This window comes from Ovis aries, chromosome 5, assembly GCF_016772045.2.
Source record: "Ovis aries strain OAR_USU_Benz2616 breed Rambouillet chromosome 5, ARS-UI_Ramb_v3.0, whole genome shotgun sequence".
Lineage (NCBI taxonomy): Eukaryota > Metazoa > Chordata > Mammalia > Artiodactyla > Bovidae > Ovis > Ovis aries.
In genome coordinates this window covers 190,948-211,683 of record NC_056058.1, presented here as the reverse complement: position 1 = coordinate 211,683, position 20,736 = coordinate 190,948, and the positions used below count along the sequence as shown (strand labels likewise).

General features: G+C 40.3%; 1 long non-coding RNA gene across 1 annotated transcript; it reads left to right on the top strand.

The window, feature by feature from the left end:
• Nucleotides 1-11,279: 11,279 nt before the first annotated feature.
• Nucleotides 11,280-16,948, top strand: LOC132659787 (uncharacterized). Its single transcript, XR_009600594.1, has 2 exons — nt 11,280-12,974; nt 14,259-16,948. It is a non-coding gene; the product is annotated as an uncharacterized LOC132659787 (long non-coding RNA).
• Nucleotides 16,949-20,736: the final 3,788 nt, after the last annotated feature.

Genomic DNA, 20,736 nt, shown 5'->3' with positions numbered 1-20,736 from the left:
ATTAAAAGACGCTTACTCCTTGGAAGCAAAGTTATGGTCAACCTAGATAGCATATTCAAAAGCAGAGACATTACTTTGCCAACAAAGGTCCGTCTAGTCAAGGCTATGGTTTTTCCAGTGGTCATGTATGGATGTGAGAGTTGGACTGTGAAGAAGGCTGAGCGCCGAAGAATTGATGCTTTTGAACTGTGGTGTTGGAGAAGACTCTTGAGAGTCCCTTGGACTGCAAGGAGATCCAACCCGTCCATTCTGAAGGAGATCAGCCCTGGGATTTCTTTGGAGGGAATGATGCTAAAGCTGAAGCCCCAGTATTTTGACCACCTCATGCAGAGTTGACTCTTTGGAAAAGACTCATGCTGGGAGGGCTTGGGTGCAGGAGGAGAAGGGGACGACCAAGGATGAGATGGCTGGATGGCATCACTGACTCGATGGGCGTGAGTCTGAGTGAACTCCGGGAGTTGGTGATGGACAGGGAGGCCTGGCGTGCTGCGATTCATGGGGTCGCAAAGAGTCGGACACGACTGAGTGAGTGAACTGAACTGAACTGAACTGGGAAGATCCCTGGAGGAGGAAATGGCAACCCGCTCCAATATTCTTGCCTGAAAAATGCCATGGACAGAGGAGTCTGGTGGGTTCTTGTCCAAAGGGTTGCAAAAAGTAGGACATGACTGTGCAACTGAGCACACACATATGTTCAATTTCTGCTGTACACCAACATGACTCAACCATATGTAAATGTGTTTTCTTTCACACTTTTCTCCACTATGGTTTATCACAGCATGTTGAACATATTTCACTGTGCTATACAGTAGAAACTTCTTGTTTATACATTCTCTATACAATAGTTTGCATCTACTAATCTCAAAATCCCAATCCATCCCTCCCCTCCCCTTGTCCTCTTGGCAACCACAAGTCTGTTCTCTATATTGGTGAGCCAGTTTCCTTTTTTTTTTTTTTTTGTATAGATATGTTCATTTGTATTATACTGTAGATTCCACATATAAGTGATATCACAGGATATTTGTTTTCTCTTTATGAATTGCTTTGCTCAATATGATAATCTCCAGGTCCATCCATGTTGTTGCAAATGGCATTATTTCACTCTTTTGTACAACCGAGTAATATTCCATTGTATGAATATACCACACCTTTATCTGTTCATCTGTTGATGGACATTTAGATTGTGCCAATGTCTGCGTTACTGTGAACAGTGCTGCTATAAACATAGAGGTGGATGTATCCTCTTGCATGACAGTATTGTTTATGCTCAGGAGTGGAATTACTGGATGATATGGTAGCTCTATTTTTAGTTAGTTTTTTTTTTTTTTAAGAAAGCTTCTGTTTTCTGTAGTGGGTACACACTTACACTCCCAGCAACAGTGTAGGAGTGTTTCCTTTACTCCATACCCTCTCCAGCATTTATTATTTGTAGACTTTTCAATGATGGTCATTCTGACTTGTGTGAGGTTGTATCTCGTTGTAGTTTTGATTTGCATTTCTCTAATAATCATCAATGTTGAGCATCTATTCATGAGCCTACTGGTCATACATATGTTTTCTTTGGAGAAATGTCTGTTTAGGTCTTCTGCCTATGTTTGGATTGTGCTATTTGTTTTTTGTTATTGATTTGTAGGACAGTTTGTATATGTTGGACGTTAATCCCTTATAGGTGGCATCATTTGCAAATATTTTCTCCCATTCTGTTGGTTGTCCTTTTGTTTTGCTCACAGTTTCCTTTAATGTACAAAGGCTTTTAAATTTTTCAAAATTATTGATTTCGTTTTGGTTGCACTGGGTCTTTATTGCTGTGTGTGGGCTTTCTCTAGTTGTTATGAACAGCGGGTACTCTTTGTTACATACAGGCTTCACATTGCGGTAGATTATTCTTTTGTTGTGAAGCACAAGCTCTAGGCCCAGCATGCATGGAGGCTTTAGAAACTGCAGCGTGTAGGCTCAGTAGTTGCAGCATGCAGGTTCAGTAGTTGTGGTGCGTGGGTTTTTAGTTGCTTGAAGCATGCGGAATCTTCCCAGACCAGGGGTTGAACCTGCGTCCCTGCACTGGCAGGTGAATTCTTTTCACCAGGGCAGTCCAGATTCTATGTTTAATTAGGTCCATTTATTTATTTATTTTTTATTTCTATTTCCTTGGGTGACCTAAAAAAAACATTTGGTTTTGGTGTGATTTATGTCAGAGAATGTTTTGCCCATACTCTCTTCTAGGAGTCTTATGGTTTCTCGTCTTGTATTTAAATCTTTAAGCCATTTTGAGTTTAGTTTTGTGTATGGTCTGAGGGTGTGTTCTAGTCTCATTGCTTTACCAGCACCCGACATTATTCTTAATTATTCTTTTGGCTCCTTTCTCTTTTCTCTCTCCCTTTGGGATTCCAATTGTGTTTATTACTGATGATGTCCCATTAGGATTTAAACTTCTCTTTATTTATATTCATTTTCTTTCTGCACTCGAGTTTTTCATTAATGGCTGGATATTTCAATATAAAATGAAGCCACTCTGGAAGCCCAATTCTTTCCCCACACACCAGCATTTTTTGTTGTTGCTGCTTGCTCTTTACCTGTCCAGCAATTATATACAATATTTTTATGAAGTCAGCATTTTTATCATGTACAATCTATGACATCTCTGTACTTTAATAGCCAGTTAGAGATTTTTACTGTGATTTCCTTAAATGCCACAAAGAAACAAACAGCCTTTTTTAGTCTTTGCACATTGACTGTGTTGGAGCAAATAAAACAAACTCTCACAATTCGTCCCAGATTTTTGCACAGTATGTGGGTGTGGTGTAGGCCTCCAGAGCTCCTATTCTTCATTTCTTACTGAGTTTTTTTGGTACAAAAATGAGTTTATTGCAACATCTTTTGCAGTAGCAAGCAAATAGCAACAACAAAACAATGACAAAATGAGATTAATCTATGTATTTATTAATGCAAGAATGTTTAATAAATTATATAATTTAAATAATGCAGACTTTAGAAAAAAGTGTTTAGTTGCATTGTTGTGCCCCACTCTGTAACCCCATGGACTGTAGCCTGCCAGTCTCCTCTGTCTGTTGAATTCTCCAGGCAAGAATACTGGAATGGTTTGCCATTCCCTTCTCCAGGGGATCTTCCCAACCCAGGGATTGAACCTGGGTCTGTTGCATTGCAGGCAGATTCTTAACCATCTAAGCCATTAACATTTTTAGCGTTAATTTGAATTTTTCTTGATAATTAAGTGGGTTCATTGTGGACAACACAGAGTTGAGACTTTTAATTCCATAATTAGACATTTGATATTTAAAATGATTATTAATGTAGTCCTATTAATATCAATCTTATTTATTAGTGTTTTTGATTTGTTGTCCTTGTTCTTTGTTATTATTTTTGCCTTCAAACTTTTCTATCTTTTATAGCTTTTTTTAGTTCTTTTTTTTTTTCTGGAGGATAATTGCTTTACAATATTGTGTTGCCCTCTGCCATACAGCAACATGAATCAGCCACAGGTGTACATATGTCTCCTCCCATCTGAACCCCTCTCCTATCTTCCAACTGATCCTATGCCTCTAGGTTGTCACAGAGCACTGAGTTGAGTTCCTCAACTCCTCAGCTGTAGTTGTATAGTGCTCAGCTATACTCCTTTCCCTACAGTGTCCACAAGTCTGTTCTCTATGTCTGTGTCTCTGTTCAGTTAGTCAGCTCAGTCGCTCTGTCATGTCTGACTCTTTCTGACCCCATGGACTGCAGCACACTAGGCTTCCCTGTCCATCACCAACTCCCGGAGCTTGCTCAAACACATGTCCATCGAGTTTCTGATGCCATCAAATCATCTTATCCTCTGTCATCCCATTCTCTTCTGGCCTTCAATCTTTTCCAGCATCAGGGTATTTTCCAATGAGTCAGTTCTTTGCATCGGGTGGCCAAAGTATTAGAGTTTCAGCTTCAGCATCAGTCCTTCCAATGAATATGCAGGACTGATTTCCTTTAGGACTGCCTGGTTTGATCTCCTTGCAGTCCAGGGGACTTGCAAGAGTCTTCTCCAACACCACAGTTCAAAACCATCAAATCTTCAGTACTCAGCTTTCTTTATAGTCTAAGTCTCACATCTGCAAATAACTACTGGAGAAACCATAGCTTTGATTCAATGGACTTTGTCAGAAAAGTAATGTCTCTGCTTTTTAATATGCTGTCTAGGTTGGTCATAGCTTTTCTTCCAAGGAGCAAGAGTCTTAATTTCATGGCTGCAGTCACCATCTGCAGTGATTTTGGAGCCCAAGAAAACAAAGTCTCTCACTGTTTCCATTGTTTCTCCATCTATTTGACATGAAGTGATGGGACCAGATGCCATGATATTAGTTTTTTGAATGTTGAGTTTTAAATCACCCTTTTCACTCTCCTCTTTCACTGTCATCAAGAGGCTCTTTTGTACTTCTTTGCTTTCTGCCATAAGAGTAGTGTCATCTGTGTATTTGAGCTTATTGATATTTCTCCCAGCCATCTTGATTCCAGCTTGTGCTTCATCCAGCCTGGCATTTCACATAATGTACTCTGCATATAAGTCAAATAATCAGGGTGACAATATACAGCCTTGATGTACTCCTTTCCCAGTTTGGACCCAGTCAGTTGTTCCATGTCTGTTTCTAATTGTTGCTTCTTGACCTGCACACAGATTTATCAGGAGGCAGGTAAGATGGCCTGGTATTCCAATCTCTTTAAGAATTTTCCAGTTTGCAGTGATCCACACAGTCAAAGGCTTTGGTATACTCAATAAAGTAGAAGTAGATGTTCTTCTGGAACTCTCGCTTTTTTGATGATCCAACGAATGTTGGTAATTTGATCTCTGGTTCCTCTGCCTTTTCTAAATCCAGCTTGAACATCTGGAAGTTCATGGCTCATGTACTGTTGAAGCCTGGCTTTGAGACTTTTGAGCATTACCTTGCTAGCCTGTGAGATGGGTGCAATTGTACATTAGTTTGAACATTCCTTGGCATTCCCTTTCTTTGGGATGGAATGAAAACTGACCTTTTCCAGTACTGTGGCCACTGCTGAAATTTCCAAATTTGCTGGCTTATTGAGTGAATCACTTTAAAAACATAATCTTTTAGGATTTGAAAGTGGAAAATTCTGAAAGAGATGGGAATACCAGACCACCTGAACTGCCTCTTGAGAAACCTATATGCACGTCAGAAAGCAACAGTTAGAACTGGACATGGAACAACAGTCTGGTTCCAAATAGGAAAAGGAGTACGTCAAGGCTGTATATTGTCACCCTGCTTATTTAACTTTGATGCAGAGTACGTCATGAGAAACGCTGGGCTGGAAGAAGCACAAGCTGGAATCAAGATTGCCGGGAGAAATATCAATAACCTCAGATATGCAGATGACACCACCCTTATGGCAGAAAATGAAGAGGAACTAAAAAGCCTCTTGATGAAAGTGAAAGTGGAGAACGAAAAAGTTGGCTTAAAGCTCAACATTCAGAAAATGAAGATCATGGCAACTGGTCCCATCACTCCATGGGAAATAGATGGGGAAACAGTATGAAACTTTATTTTCTTGGGCTCCAAAATCACTGCAGATGGTGACTGCAGCCATGAAATTAAAAGATGTTTACTCCTTGGAAGAAAAGTTATGACCAACCTAGATAGCATATTCAAAAGCAGAGATATTCAAAAGCAGAGACATTACTTTGCCGACTAAGGTCCGTCTAGTCAAGGCTATGGTTTTTCCAGTGGTCATGTATGGATGTGAGAGTAGGACTGTGAAGAAGGCTGAGCACTAAAGAATTGATGCTTTTGAACTGTGGTGTTGGAGAAAACTCTTGAGAGTCCCTTTTACTGCAAGGAGATCCAGCCAGTCCATTCTAAAGGAGATCAGTTGGGTGTTCATTGGAAGGACTGATGCTAAAGCTGAAACTCCAATACTTTGGCCACCTGATGCAAAGAGTTGACTCATTGGAAAAGACTCTGATGGGGAGGGTTTGGGGGCAGGAGGAGAAGGGGATGGCAGAGGATGAGATGGCTTCATGGCATCACTGACTTGATGGATATGGGTTTGGGTGAACTCTGGGAGTTGGTGATGGACAGGGAGGACTGGCGTGCTGCAATTCATGGCGTCACAAAGACTTGGACACTACTGAGCGACTTAACTGAACTGAATTGGAGTTCCATCACCTCTAGTAACTTTGTTTGTAGTGATGCTTCCTAAGGCCCACTGGAATTTGCATTCCAGGATGTCTGGCTCTAGGTGAGTGATCACACCATCATTGTTACCTGGGTCTTTAAGGTCTTTTCTGGATAGTTCTTCTGTGTATTCCTGCACCTCTTCTTAATATCTTCTGCTTCTGTTAGGTCCATATCATTTCTGCTTTATTGAGCCCATCTTTGCATGAAATATTCCCTTGCTATCTCTAAGTTTCTTGAAGAGATCGCCAGTTTTCCCCATTCTACTGTTTTCCTCTATTTCTTTGCATTGGTCACTGAGGAAGACTTTCTTATCTCTCTTTGCTATTCTTTGGAACTCTGCATTCAGATGGATACATCTTTCCTTTTCTCCTTTGCCTTTAGTTTCTCTTCTTTTCTCAGCTATTTGTAAGGCCTCCCCAGACAATCATTTTGCATTCTTGCATTTCTTTTTCTTGGAGATGGTCTTTATCACCACCTCCTGTACAATTTATGAACCTCCATCCATAGTTCTTCAGGCCCTCTGTCTATCAGATTTAATCCCTTGAATCTATTTTTCACTTCCACTGTAAGGGATTTGATTTAGTTCAATCCTGAATGGTCTAGTGGTTTTCTCTACTTTCTTCAATTTAAGTCTGAATTTGGCAATAAGGAGTTCGTGACCTGAGCCACAGTCAGCTGCTAGTCTTGTTTTTGCTGACTGCATAGATCTTCTCCATCTTCGACTTCAAAGAATATGATCAATCTGGATTTAAGTATTGACCATGTGATGTCCATATGCAGAGTCTTCTTTTGTGTTGTTGGAAGAGGGTGTTTGCTATGACTAGTGTGTTCTCTTGGCAAAGCTCTGGTAGCCTTTTCCCCACTTCAGTTTATACTCGAAGGCCAAATTTGCCTGTTACTGCAGGTGTCTCTTGACTTCCTACTTTTGTATTCCAGTCTCCTATGATGAAAAGGACATCTTTATCAGTGTTAGTTCTAGAAGGTCTTGTACGTATTCATAGAACAATTCAACTTCAGCTTCTTTGGCATTAGTTGTTGGGGCATAGACTTGGATTACTGTGATAGTGAATGGTTTACCTTGGAAATGAACAGAGATCATTTTGTTGTTTTTGAGATTGCATCCAAGTACTGCATTTTGGACTCCTGTTGACTATGAATGCTACTCCATTTCTGCTAAGGGATTCTTTCCCACAGTAGTAGATATAATGGCCTTCTGAATTAAATTCACCCATTCCAAGGGTGTTTTTTTTTTAATTGTAAAAAGTTCTGCCATGTCTCCATTGCCGCCTTGCAAATAGATTCATCAGTACCGTCTTTCCATATTTCATATGCATGTTTTAATACACAATATTTGTCTTTCTCTTTCTGTTTTACTTCACTCTGTATAATAGACTTAGGCTTATCCACTTAATTAGGAATGACTCAAATGAATTCTTTTTCATAGCTAAGTAATATTCTATTGTGTATATGTACCACGATTTCTATATCCATTCATCTGTCGATGGACATCTAGGTTGATTCCATGTCCTAGCTATTGCAAAAAATGTTACCATGAACACTGGGGTACATGTGTCTCAACTTTGGTTACTTGAGCGTATATGTCCAGTAGTGGGATTGTTGGGTCATATGGTAGTTCTATTTCTTTTTTTTTTCTTTTTTAAGGAATCTCCATACTATTCCCCATAGTGGCTGTATCAATTTACTTTCCCACCAACAGTGCAAGAGGGTTCCCTTCTCTCCACACCCTTGCCAACATATCTTGTTTGTAAATATTTCAATGATGGTCATACTGACTGGTTAAGGTGATACCTCATTGCAGTTTTGATTTACATTTCCCTAATAATGAGCAATGTTGAGAATTTTTTCATGTGTTGTTGGCCACGTGTATGTCTTCTTTGGAGAAATATCTGTTTAGATCTTCTGCCCATTTGTTGGTTGGTTGTTTATTATTCTGATATTGAGCTCCATGAGCTGCTTGAATATTTTGGAAATTAATCCCTTGTCATTTGTTTTGTTTGCAATCTTTTTCTCCCGTTCTGAGGGTTGTCTTCTCACCTTAGTTATTGTTTTCTTTGTTGTGCAAAATCTTCTGAGTTTAATTAGTTCCATTTGCTTACATTATTTTTTATTCCCATTACTCTAGGAGGTGGGTCAGAGAGAATCTTGCTGTTATGTATGTCAAAGAATGTACTGCCTATTTTTTTCCTAAGAGTTTTATACTTTATGGCCTTACATTTAAATCTTTAATCCATTCTGTGTGTGTGTGTGTGTGTGTGTGTGTGTGTGTATAGTGTTAGAAAGCATTCTAGCTTCATTCTTTTACATGGAGCTGTTTAGTTTTCCCAGCACTGCTTATTGAAAACACTGTTTTTTTCTCTATTGTATATCCCTACTTCTTTCATTGAGGATAAGGTGCCCATAGGTGAGTGGGCACCTCTGGGTTTATCTCTGGGTTATCTATCTTGTGCCATTTGTCTATATTTCTGTTTTTGTGCCAAAATCACACTGTCTTAATGACTGTAGCTTTGTAGTATAACATGAAGCCAGGAAGGTTGATTCCTCCAGCTCCATTCTTTTTCATGAATGCTTTCAGTTCAGTTCAGTTCATTCACTCAGTCGTGTCCGACTCTTTGTGACTCCATGAATCGCAGCACACCAGGCCTCCCTGTCCATCACCAACTCCCGGAGTTCACTCAAACTCATGTCCATTGAGTCGGTGATGCAATCCAGCCATCTCATCCTGACATCCCCTTCTCCTCCTGCCCCCAATCCTTCCCAGCATCAGAGTCTTTTCCAATGAGTCAATTCTTTGCATCAGGTGGCCAAAGTATTGGAGTTTCAGCTTTAGCATCAATCCTTCCAAAGAACACCCAGGACTGATCTCCTTTAGAATGGACTGGTTGGATCTCCTTGCAGTCCAAGGGACTCTTGAGAGTCTTCTGTTTGGGGTCTTTTGCGTTTCCATACAAGTTGTGAAATATTTTGTTCAAGTTCTGTGAAAAATACCATCAGTAGTTTGATAGGGATTGTACTGAATCTGTAGATTATTTTATGTAGTGTAGTCATTTTCCCAATGTTAATTCTTCCAAACTGAGAATATGGTATATCTCTCCATCTGTTTGTGTCATCTTTGAGTTCTTTCATCAGTGTCTTACAGTTTTCTGCATATAGGTCTTTTGTCTCTTTAGGTAAGTTTATCCCTAGGTATTTTATTCATTTTGTTGCAATGGTTAATGGGATTGTTTCTTTCACTTCTCTTTCTACTTTTTCATTGTTAGTATATAGAAAATGCAAGGGATTTCTGTGTATTAGTTTTATATCCTGCAACAGTACTATATTCATTGATTTGTCCTAGTACTTTTCTGGTGAAACATTTAGGGCTTTCTATGTATTGTGTCATATCATCTGCAACTGGGAAAAGTTTTACTTCATTTTCAATCTGCATTCTTTTTATTTCTTTTTTTCCTTCCTCTGATTACTATAGTTAGGACTTCCACAATTATGTTGATTAATACTGGTGAGAGTGGGTACCTTGCCTTGTTTCTGATCTTAGAGGAAATGCTTTCAATTTTTCACCATTGAGAATGATGTTTGCTGCGGGTTTACTGTGAAAGTGAAAGTGAAGTCACTCAGTCCTGTCTGACTCTTTGCGACCCCGTGGACTGTAGCTCACCAGGCTCCTCCATCCATGGGATTCTCCAGGCAAGAACACTGGAGTGGGTTGCCATTTCCTTATATGGCCTTTATTATGTTCAGGTAGGTTCATTCTATGGCTTTTTTCTGGAGTTTTTTTTTTCTAATCATAAATGGATGTTGAATTTTGTCAAAAGTTTTGTATGCAGCTATTGAGATGATCATGTGGTTTTTATCTTTCAGTTCGCTGATATGGTGTATCACTTTGACTGATTTGCATATACTGAAGAATCCTTGCATCCCTGGGGTAAATCCCACTTGATCACATTGTATGTGCTAGTGTGCACTTGGTTGCTTAGTCATGTCTGACTCTTGTGACCCCAATGGACTGTAGCCTACCAGACTTCTCTGTCCATGAGATTTCCCAGGCAATAATACTGGAGTGGGTTGCCATTTCCTTCTCCAGGGAATCTTCCTAAGCCAGGGATTGAGCCTGGGTCTCCTGCATCGCAGGCAGGTTCTTTACCATCTGAGCCACCAGTGTAGAGTTGAATCTTGGTGTTGAGATGCTGACCTCTGAGATACTTCTCTCCAATTAATATTCTTTGAAGCCTAGTATTCTCTGTTATACCAGCAGTTCAGATTCAGTGCTCTTGCCTCAGGGGCTCAGGCCTAGTTTCTGGCCCATGAACTGGGATCCCACAAGCGATGGGATGTAGGGGAAAAAGGAGAAAATAAATGAAGAAAGAAAAAAGCCAGAACAACAAAGAATAAAAAAATAACACCCCCTGAAAGGTAAAACCAGCCCCCAAGAGCAAAGAGAATGAAGGGGGCAAAAAAGAGAGAAAACTATATATGTATATAAATAAAAAATAAGAAAAATAAAATAAGGAAGCAGTATAACAATGAAGACTAAAAATAATAGAATCTAGGTTTAGAAAACTACATAAATAGAAAAAATGAGTATGTATGAAACCACAGGAGAGTAAAGCTGAACTCCCCTAGCAAATAGTGAAAGAAAAGAAAAAGGTAGGAAAAAACCTTGCTGTGAAGGATGGGGCTTAGATATATAAGGGCTTATGTAGTGTTTAGATGGAGGTGGGACTTAGGCAGGGGTGCTCTTCTAATTCAGGACCCATGCCATCAGAAAATGCCCCGGGTCGGGGTGGGGCTCCTGGATGGTGGAGGGCTCGCCCTGCGGCAATCAGGGGGCCCCCAAGGAAGGACAAAGCAGTGAAGGGCAGAGGGAACACCAAGCAGGCAGGGAGCCCAGTCCAGAGGGTAGATGGGGGTTCCTAGAGGGATGAGAGTTCTTCAGAGGACGGGAGCCCCAGAGGGAGGGGGAAACTGGAAGGCAGAGAGCACATGGGGGCTTGGGGGGGCAGCCCTGGAGGGTGGATGGTGCTGGGAGGGTGGAAGTGGTGGGGAAGGGCCAAGGACTCAGCCTGGGGGCCTTGGGAGGCTCCCAGGGCCAAGTGGAGGGGGATGGGGGGCATTAGTCAGTTCCCTATTCCTGTAAGCCTCAGGAACTTTCTGAATCCCTCTCATGATCAGGTGACCTAGGCAGGGAGAGGGGTCCCTGAAGAGCGGAGGGTACCCCAGAGGGCAGAAGGCTCAGGTGAAGTGTAGAGAGGGCCCCAGAGAGCAGAGGGTGCCCCAGAGGGCAGAGGTCTCAGCCTTGGAGCCCCAGAAGGTTCCCTGGGCTCACATGAAACAGGAACCACAGGGGCTTCCCCAGTGGACCCTCTCGTCCTCTCAAGGGTCCCTCCCTCTCCCAGCTGAGGCAGCAGACTGCTCTGGGCACCCCAAAGTGCCCAAACCATGCCAGGCGCCTAGATCACTCTTAGCACCCAAACTGCTCCCTATCCCCCAGCAAATCCTCTATTGCTGGCCCTCCAGCCTAGATCTTACCTCACTACCCTGTCTGGTACCTGGTTGCCCCCAGGCCTCCTCCTGTCTGCCTGTCCACTGGAGGTCTACCACTAATGCCCAGGAAGTATTCTAGGTGTGGAGACACATGAACTCTCTATCTTCCCTTGCAGTAATTTTGGCTCTGTCCCCCTTTTGTGGCTTTAACTGAGCTTTTAGTTTGATTCCATTTTTCTTTCTTTGTAGCATATAAAGTGTACTTCTTGTTTTAGTGGTTTCACTACAGGATGTAATATACTAATTCAGATCTACTTTCAAATAACACTATGCTACTTCACATGAACTGTAAGTCACTTAGAATAACAATGATTTCCTAATTACTATCTTTTGTATAATTGTCACTTATTTTATTTTTATATAACCTATAATCTTCAAATATTTTTGCTTTGATTATCCCAAATAAACTGCTATCTATTAGGTCGATTAAAAATAAATTATTTTACTTTCACTTATCCCTTCTCTAGTTTTTGTCTTTAAGGCCATTTGAATTTCTATCCTGTACAGTTTTCCTTTTCTCTAAAGGACTTTTTAGTATTTATTCCAAGGCAGAAATTACCTCAATTTTTTTGTGAGAAAGTCTTTAATTCACCTTCAGTTTTGTAAGATTAAATTTTAAGGATACAGAATTCAAGGTTGGTGGGGTTTTCTCTCAAAATACACACACGCGCGCGCACACACACACACACACATTTTTTTTTTCCTCAAAGCATGTATTTTGCTCCTCTGTCTTCTTGCTGCATCATTTCTGAGAAGGAGTTGAATGTAATTCTTATCTTTGATCCTCTATAGTTAGAATTTTCCCCCTTTTCTGGCTTCTTTCAAGTTGTTTTTATCTGTGATTTCTTGACATTTCAATATGATGTATCTAAGTGTCATTTGTTTGTTGTTTCTATTGCTAAGGAGTGTTCCTGCTTGTTGCCTGAGTTCTGTGACCTATGGCTTTGTGTCTAAAATTAAATTGGGGAAAATTCCATTCCTTGATTCAAATATTTCTTCTGTTCCCTTCTATATTTTTCTATTTTTGACATTCCAATTACCCATATATTGCATATGTTGTAGTCGCCCCACAGTTTTTGTATATCTGTTCCTTTTTCTTTTTTTGGTATTTGTTTCTCACAGGTTCATCTGGCTATTTTCTTCTGTGGTAATGCTTGGAAGTCATAGTAAAGTTTATGGCTAGTACACAGTCCCTTGCATAGGACATTTTTGGCCACCTTGAACCTGGGAGTGTATCAGGTAGGCATTTATCTTTTAGGAATCCAAATATATGAACTAATTAAAATGAACCATATAGAGTAATATTGAAATGTTCATATATATATACTTTATTTTGTCCATAAATATATACTGATTGCCATTGTGCATCATAAAATTTGTTGGTATTTACATATAAAATTATAATGCATTGTTTTCAATAAACGAACATTTTGCCTGTCATTTTCTTCAAACCCAGTGCTGCTCTGAGAAGTGATTCTTGAGTTGCATTGCCAGCTCCAAATTGTATTCCATCTGCAAAATAAATAAATAAATAAATAAACTTCCTCCCACTATGTTACACACATTTGAGATTGTGGACTGTTTCAGTCTATATGTAGTCAAAAACTAAATTGTAAATAATTGAATAAATTTGGCAAACGGGCTGATTACTGTCCATCACACTGTCTGTAGCATTAAAAAACTTCCAGCTCTCCCTAAACAGACAAAGCAAATATATCCTTACAAGTGTTACCCACAACTGTTCTTCCCTCAAGGACTCTCACAAAAATTCTATCTTCTTTGCTCTTTGCTCAGGTTACATCCTCTGAAGCAGTTCCCTATTGCCCTCTGCACCCTTTCACAGCCTTTTTAAAGTGAGCCACCGTAACACAGTTTTTAAATTTAGTCTTTACCCTAGCCACTGAGGTTAGATTTTAGATTCTTCTCAGTGTACTGCACAATACACAAATACAGGCTAGACCACCACAGCGCCTACGTGAGCTTCTAGAACCCTCCCCAGGGTAAGACCAGAAGTCTTCAACTATGCAGAGCTTAATATTTTTCTCTTATGCCTTAAAGGATTTATCTGCTAATCTTGTTCCAGAAACACTGAATAGCTCTATCCCATTGCCATGTCCAAGTCCTAAAACTCATTCAAAGATGAGTTAATTTTCTCAAACTACTAGTATTTTTGCTTGGTTTGGCTAAGGTAAGGTATACAGTTCTTGAGTTATCTCACCCATTTTTTTCTTTTATTTATCAATTTCAATCCTCTTTAAATGAAGCTTTAAGTTCACGTTATCTACTTCCATATGTAATCTACTTCAGAACAGCTTCTGTGTCAGCCACATTTTCTATTCCTCATATGCAAAATTCTGAAAGAGATGGGAATACCAGACCATCTGACCTGCCTCTTGAGAAATCTGTATGCAGGTCAGGAAGCAACAGTTAGAACTGGACATGGAACAACAGACTGGTTCCAAATAGGAAAAGGAGTATGTCAAGGCTGTATATTGTCACCCTGCTTATTTAACTTCTATGCAGAGTTCATCATGAGAAACGCTGGACTGGAAGAAACACAAGCTGGAATCAAGATTGCCGGGAGAAATATCAATAACCTCAGATATGCAGATGACACCACCCTTATGGCAGAAAGTGAAGAGCAACTAAAAAGGCTCTTGAGGAAAGTAAAAGAGGAGAGTGAAAAAGTTGGCTTAAAGATCAACATTCAGAAAATGAAGATCATGGCATCCAGTCCCTTCACTCTATGGAAAATAGATGGAGAAACAGTGGAAACACTGTCAGACTTTAATTTCTTGGGCCCCAAAATCACTGCAGATGGTGATTGCAGTCATGAAATTAAAAGATGCTTACCCCTTGGAAGAAAGTTATGACCAACCTAGATAGTATATTCAAAAGCAGAGAAATTACTTTGCCGACTAAGGTCTGTCTAGTCAAGGCTATGGTTTTTCCAGTAGTCATGTATGGATGTGAGAGTTGAAGGCTGAGCGCTGAAGAATTGATGCTTTTGAACTGTGGTGTTGGGGAAGACTCTTGAGAGTCCCTTGGACTGCAAGGAGATCCAACCAGTCCATTCTGAAGGAGCTCAACCCTGGGATTTCTTTGGAAGGATTGATGCTAAAGCTGAAGCTCCAGTATTTTGGCCACCTCATGCGAAGAGTTGACTCATTGGAAAAGACTTTGATGCCGGGAGTGATTGGGGGAAGGAGGAGAAGGGGACGACAGAGGATGAGATGGCTGGATGGCATCACTGACTCAATGGATGCGACTCTGAGTGAACTCCGGGAGTTGGTGATGGACAGGGAGGCCTGGCCTGCTGCGATTCACGGGGTTGCAAAGAGTCGGACACGACTGAGCAACTGAACTGAACTGAACTGAAAATGTCTAGTATTTTCTAAAAAATTTCACCTCTGACAATCTCATGGGAAATGAACGGATATCAAAAATATTCAGATATTGAGGACAGCATAAATGTGAAGGAATGTCTGTATTATATAATTTCTTTATACAACTACAATCATCATTGTTGATGACAATCATGTATTATTTAGCTTGTATTTAGTTCTTTGTGTATTTGTCTGTGAATCAGTATGGGTTGAAATGTGAAAAGAAAACTCTTAATCCACTGTCTAAGTAATTTGTATGAAACCAACTATAGGAATTACAGTATTTTAAATGGAATCATTTCATATTATTCTTCTAATTACCATCTTTACATCTTTGTTCCTGTGTATAGATTAGTGGGTTCAGAGCGGGGGCAACAATAGTATCAAAAAGGGCAAGGGCATTCCCCAATTCTGAGAGTAGTTACTGTTAGGCTGAAAATACATGGACATTATGGTTCCAAAGAACAGCGAGACCACCATTAAGTGAGATGCCCAAGTCCCAAAGGCCTTTTGTTGTCCTTCAACAGAGTGCATCCTCACCACAGCCATTGCTATGCAGGCATAGGAGGTAAGAATGATGCATATCAGATTGGCAAGGGTGATCAGGCGAGCAAATAACATCTTCAACTCAGTTGGACCAGTGTCTACACAGGACATCTTGATAATGACCGGAACCTCACAAAAGAAATTGTCCACACAGCTGTGGCCACAGACAGGCAAAACAGTGGCCAGTGAAGACTGGAAGAGACAATTGGTAAACCCTGAAAACCAAGACATGGCTGCAAGAAAGTGGCAGATTTGTTGGTGCATGATTGTAGCAAAGTGGAGAAACCAACAGATAGCAACATATTGGTCCACAGCCATGACAGCAAGAAGCACACACTCCATGGAACCAAGAGTCAAGGCCATGGTATACTGAACCATGCACTGTATACAGCTGATTTTCTTACTACCTCCTCACATGTTTACCAGCATCTGAGGAACAATGCAAGTACTGAAACAAATCTCCAGAAAGGAGAGGTTTTGGAGGAAGAAGTACATTGGAGTATGGAGATGGATGTTCATGAGGGAGACCAAGATGATGAGTGCATTGCCTAGGAGTGTCATGGCATAGAATTTAGATACAAACAGAGATAGGATAAACTCAGTCTGTGAATATCGTGAGAAGTCAACTAAGATGAAGTCTTCTCCTGAACTGTCATTTATTTTCATCATCCATTTATTTCAGAGAAGTTAAAATAGAATCAAGTGTTCTGTATATATTTCCAAAAGGAACAAACAAAAAGAAGTTAGTCAATTTTTATATAACAGTCATCATCATTTCAAAGGTTTTTGCAAATAAATCCAAATATATGAATTCAAATTTCCTGATGTATAAAATTATTTAAATGATTTAAATGCAAATACATTTCACAATTAGAAATCGGGTAGGAGTATACTAAAAGTACACTAATTTTTGCAGCTTCTCCTTGTCAAGTTAATTATTTAACTATGCAGAATATAATTTTTCTTTGACATATATTTCCATTCTTAATATCTTCACTTGCTTAATACACAAGTATGAAAATGAAACTGTGTAACTCAGATACAGACTTGAACCTGGCCTAAATCCACAGTCCTCCAACTGAGATCACACACTTGGTTTAAACACTTAATGAAGCTCAGGTTCTTGATGTCTCATTGCAGAAAGAATTCTGTAAGAGATAAAGTGACAGGTATGAAGTGAATTTATTTAGAGAGAAATATACTCCACAGATGGAGCATGATCATCTCAGAAGAATAGCAGCTTTGAAATATAATGTGCCTTTTAAAAATTTTATTTATTTATTTTTGGCTGTGTTGGGTCTTTGTTGCTATGTGGGCTTCTCTCTAGTTGTGGTGAGTGGGGAGCAATTCTTTGGTTGCCGTGCACAGGCTTCTCATTGTGGTGGCTTCTCTTGTCGTGGAGCATGGGCTCTAGGGCAAATAGGCTTCAGTAGTTGGGGCACGTGGGCTCAGTAGTTGTGATTCCTGGGCATTACAACACAGGCTCAACAGTTGTGGTGCATGAGCTTAGTTGCTCCACAGCATGTGGGATCTTCCTGGATCAGGGATTGAACCCATGTCTCCTACATCAGCAGGCAGATTGTTTATCACTGAGTCACTAGGCAGTTCTTCAATGTGGTTGGTTTCTATGGGTTGGGTAATTTCATAGGCTAATGATCATGAGATTTATTCCAACTATTTCAGGGAAGGGGTGGGGATTTCTAGGAATTGGGTCACTGCCCACCTTTTGGCCTTTGTTGGTTGGCCTCAGAAATGTCATGGTGCTGGTGGGTATGTCACTTGGCTTGTTGATGTGTTATGAGCATATACTGAGGCTCAAGGTCTAGTGGAAACCACCTTGTCCACCATCTTGGACTTTTTGGTTCTAGTTAGTTTATGTCATGTCCTCAGGTTATGTCATTCTTTTAAAGTTTGTGCCCTGACCCCTTCACTCCTGTTTCAAAAGGAATAACCAAGTGGTAAGAAAAAAGTAAAATTTTGGATATGGTTCAGTTCAGTTGCTCAGTCATGTCTGACTCTTTGTGACCCCATGAATCACAGCACACCAGGCCTCCCTGTCCATCACCAACTCCTGGAGTTCACTCAGACTCACGTCCATCGAGTCAGTGATGCCATCCAGCCATCTCATCCTCTGTCGTCCCCTTCTCCGCCTGCGCCCAATCCCTCCCAGCATCAGAGTCTTTGCCAATGAGTCAACTCTTCGCATGAGATGTCCAAAGAAATCCCAGGGCTGATCTCCTTCAGAATGGACTGACTGGATCTCCTTGCAGTCCAAGGGACTCTCAAGAGTCTTCTCCAACACCACAGTTCAAAAGCGTCAATTCTTTGGCACTCAGCTTTCTTCACAGACCACTGGAAAAACTATGCCTTGACTAGACGGACCTTTGTTGGCAAAGTAATGTCTCTGCTTTTCAATATGCTTGGATATGGTAATTTATGTTAATAGACTTAGTTCACCCTGGCTTGAGGATTAGGTGATACAACAGTGAATGTTGTAGTTAGGGAAAAAGTGAGGCTGGACCAAATTGATACTTAAAATATTTTTACGTAGTTGCAAATGGTTCTGTGGAATTTAAAAGGTAAATTATAGTTTCTTCAAAAATGATCTTTTACCTTAATATTCTCTTTCACACACACATACACACACACACACACGAGAGTGCTTCTGAATAATGGAGTCAGTATATCTAAATACTGCTCTTCCATAAAAATAAAAACATTGACAAATATTGTCAAAACAACTTTTTTTCAGAATTATGGATAGTAATCAGATGATTTAATCAACACAAGTATACTTATTCCTAAAAAAGTGTCTTTATTACAGGAAGAACAAGATTTGTGACATTTTAATGGCTTCCAGGTAGCTCGATGGTTAGGAGTCCGCTTGCAATGTAGTAGATCCAGGATTGATCCCTGGGTCAGGAAGACCCCCTGGAGAAGGGAATGGCAACCCACTCCAGTATTCTTGCCTGGAGAATTCCATGGACACAGAGGGGCCTGGTAGGTTACCGTCCATGTATCACAAAGAGTTGGACATGACTGAGCCACTAAGACTTTCACTATTGTGCCCTAATTCACTATCTCCCCCTCTTCTAGAAGCTAGCTTCTGGTTTTCATGGCTACTGCAGAGCTGGAGGAGGGGGGAGATACTGAATTGGAGCTTTCCCCCAAGTCCCATTCTCAGAGAGATGTCATTATTTGATATATCTAGCACTTCCCCTGAAGAAGTCACTGGTGACCCACTCCAGTACTCTTGCCTGGAAACTCCCATGGATGGAGGAGCCTGGTAGGCTGCAGTCCATGCGATCGCTAAGAGTTGGACACGACAGTGTGACTTCACTTTCACTTTTCACTTTCATGTATTGGAGAAGGAAATGGCAACCCACCCCAGTGTTCTTGCCTGGAGAATCCCAGGGACGGAGGAGCCTGGTGGACGTGACTTAGCAGCAGCAGTAGCAGCACTTCCCTAACTCCTCTCACCCTCCTCCAAAAGAGCTTGTCTTTATTTGACCTCATCTGTGGAAATAATTCTCTCTTCCAATCACTGTGATCATTGAAAACATTCAACAACTGCTTGAAGAAGTGGCAATAGTTGGATCAAACAAGTAGCTGACCATGAAATTTAAAAGAAAAAGCTGAGGAAATACAAAGTGGAATTGAAAGGGTCCAAAATATTCCTGGGAATCTTGAAGCTTATATACATATGTAGGTTTATGCGAATGCCTATAAAAACCTTGAGAAGGAGCTAACTTTTCATCTCTAGCTTACCTTGAGAATTATTGCAATTAGCAAACTAGTACAGCCACTATGGAGAACAGTGTGGAGATTCCTTAAAAAATTACAAATAGAACTGCCATATGACCCAGCAATCCCATTGCTGCGCATACACACCGAGGAAACAAGAATTGAAAGAGACACATGTACCCCAATGTCCATTGCAGCACTGTCTATAATAGCCAGGACATGGAAACAACCTAGATGTCCATCAGCAGATGAATGGATAAGAAAGTTGTGGTACATATACACAATGGAGTATTACTCAGCCATTAAAAAGAATACATTTGAATCAGTTCTAATGAGATGGATGAAACTGGAGCCGATTATACAGAGTGAAGTAAGCCAGAAAGAAAAACACCAATGCAGTATACTAATACATATATATGGAATTTAGAAAGATGGCAGTGATAACCCTCTATGCGAGACAGCAAAAGAGACACAGATCTATAGAATGGACTTTTGGACTCTGTGGGAGAGGGAGAGGGTGGGATGATTTGGGAGAATGGCACTGAAACATGTATACTATCATGTAAGAAATGAATCGCCAGTTTATGTTTGATACAGGATGCTTGGTGCTGGTGCACAGGGATGATTCAGAGAGATGATATGGGGTGGGAGGGAGGTTCAGGATTGGGAACTCATGTACACCTATGGCTGATTCATGTCAATGTATGGCAAAACAGTATAGTATTTTAAAGTGAAATAAAGTAAAAATAAAAATTAAAAAAATAAAAATAAAAGAAATTTAAAGATAAGGTATAGTTGTAAATTGGCTGCCAAAGTCCTAAAAACATGTTCCAACACACCCAACAAGATGCTAGCAAAGGCTAGGATAGTTACTGTTTCAAGTCACTTGAGGAAATCTCTGTCCCATCATTAGCTGACCACTCAATTAACTAAGCAAGCACAGACTTCAGTGACCACACAAATAATCATACAGACTTTAGACTGTTAGTAAAAAGTAAACATACAAACTAAAACTGCAAATATAAAAGCCCTGGGAATGGTCTGATTTTCAGATTTGCCACATTGTATACTTCAAAATGATCTTCAACAACTATTTGAGAGGCCACACAAGGACACAAAGAAAGGCCATGTGAGAACACAGTGACAATATATATTTGCAAGCCAGCAGGAGACATCTCACCAGAACCCAATGATACCTGGCTCCCTGATATAGAGCTTCCAACTGTGACAAAATTATTTTTGTTTATAACACCCATTATAATATAGTTAGTTATAGCAACATTGACTGATAGAGGAAAAAAAAAAAAGCAGTCAGTAAAAGATGA